This window comes from Arachis ipaensis, chromosome B6 (genome assembly GCF_059453495.1).
Source record: "Arachis ipaensis isolate K30076 ecotype BB chromosome B6, ASM5945349v1, whole genome shotgun sequence".
In the NCBI taxonomy this organism is placed as follows: Eukaryota; Viridiplantae; Streptophyta; class Magnoliopsida; order Fabales; family Fabaceae; genus Arachis; species Arachis ipaensis.
In genome coordinates this window covers 74,381,912-74,384,033 of record NC_142441.1, presented here as the reverse complement: position 1 = coordinate 74,384,033, position 2,122 = coordinate 74,381,912, and the positions used below count along the sequence as shown (strand labels likewise).

General features: G+C 38.6%; 1 non-coding gene across 1 annotated transcript; it reads left to right on the top strand.

Moving 5' to 3' along the window:
* Positions 1-464: 464 nt before the first annotated feature.
* LOC148561369 (small nucleolar RNA R71) lies at positions 465-572 on the top strand. Its single transcript, XR_015887245.1, has one exon. It is a non-coding gene; the product is annotated as a small nucleolar RNA R71 (small nucleolar RNA).
* Positions 573-2,122: the final 1,550 nt, after the last annotated feature.

The window sequence follows — 2,122 nt, the reverse complement described above, 5'->3', positions numbered from 1 at the left end:
TTATTATTTCCACTTTGATTGCACCCTTGGTTGGGGCGGTCATAGAAGTTGTGAGTGGATGCCACCATGTTGTCTTCTTGTTGGAGCTGCGGGCATTCATCAGTGTAATGGCTGTAATCAGCACAAATTCTGTAAATTCTTTGTGGAACCAGTAGTTGGTTTTGCTGCGGTTGAGTTTGCTGAGCTTGTTGAGTCAACTGCATTTGCTTCAGCAGGTTGGTCATCTCACAGATGCTTCGATTTAGAGCAGCAGTCTCTATGCCAAAAGATACTTCTGCAATGGCCCTTGAACGGCCTTGCTTCTGTCTGTGGTTCCGAGTAGATTCAGCTAAATCACTGATCAATTGCCAAGCTTCATCAGTGGTCTTGTACTTCTTCATAGACCCATTGCTGGCACTTTCCAATGTGGTCTTATCTTGGGGCCTCATACCTTGTGTGATATAGCTGAGTAGCACGATCTTGTCAATCATGTGGTGGGGGCATGCTTCCAAAATATTATTGAAGCGCTCCCAGTATTCAAAGAGAGTCTCATTGTCATCCTGAACAATTGTAGAGATATCCTTCCTCAGTTTATCAGTAACTTCAGATGGAAAGAATTTCTTCAGAAACTCCTTTCTGAGTGTATCCCAGTTGGATACAGTTGCTAGAGGTTGAGTGTAGTACCACTCTCTTGCTTTTCCCTCAAGAGAGAACGAAAAAGCTTTCAGCAGGATTGAAGTTTCATCAGTGCCATCACGCCTGACAGTAGAACAGGCTGCCTGGAAGTCTCTCAAGTGCTTGATAGGCTCTTGAGCAGGCAGGCCATGAAACTTGGGCATCAAATTTAGCAGTGCGGTCTTTATTTCAAAATCCGTAGCTATCGCTGGATGATGCGCTTGAAACGGTTGCATTGTAAAATCAGGAGCTCCTTCCTCCTGAATGGTAACTCTTCTAGCTGCCATGTTTTCTGCACGTAAAACAACCGAATCAGTAGAACGGGGGTTGGTTTCTTCCTCAAATTCACTTTCAGATCCGCCCTCAGAGCGGGCTAACCTACGCTGTTCCCGTCTTATTCGTGAAATTGTCCTTTCAATTTCAGGATCGAATATTAGCAAGCACGGATCAGGAAGTGAACGCGTCATTTGACGGAAGAAACATGCAGCTCATAGTAGCAAAGTTAAATAAAATGCAAATAAATAAATACTAATTAATAAAATTAGCACTCTATTGCAACTCCCCGGCAACGGCGCCAAAAATTGATGGGAAGCAGAAGCTGGTGAATTAAAAATTTATTAAAATGGTTACATTGCAAGTATAGTTCTTAACTCACTGAAAATCTGCCTATCAATTTAGAAATATGTCACAGAGAGTTTAAATTAAAATTACTGGGAGTTTTAAGTCCCAGGTCGTCTCCCAACGAGTTGCAGAAAAGTGTGCTGTTTTATTAATCAGATGTTCCAAGAACTTGAGCTAAGTAAATTGGAATTTAAATTGAGGTATTTTAAATAATATAAATAAAAGCCTTGACTGGGAATTGATTAGTTAGAATCTCTATCATTGATGGAGTGATTTTTAAGATTGATTTATAATTAACGGTTACTCTGTTTGGTTATCCTTTACTAGGTAAGGGAAAGTCAAACAAGTTGGACTGCCAGATCTATTCACGAGTTACAACCCACTTAGTTCAAAGGGATTGGCGTTGGTGATAGGATAGCAATCCAACATTTAACCCAACTATAAAATTCTCCTTCAATCCTTCAAACTCAAGAATTCCTTTTAATCAACTCCCTATCAAGTAATGAAACTACTCACGCATTGTAAATAAAGAATCCATGGCACATAAAAGGTAATTAAAAGAAGACATGATTATTGGAATTGAAATTGAATTAAAGAGAAATAATCCTTGCATTAATTAATCATAAAAGTATCTGAATGACAAAATTGAACATAACAAAGAACATGGAAGAATAAAACCAAGTTAAGAGAACAAACTTGAGTGATGAAGTCTTGATGAGGAAATAACTCTTCTCAATGTTCCAATGCTAAGACCAATTGAAAATTAAAATTCTAAAAACTAGAGAGAAAAACCTAAGAGAGTGAAAAAAAACTATATCTCAAACTACTGAATGAATGTGTGTGTTGT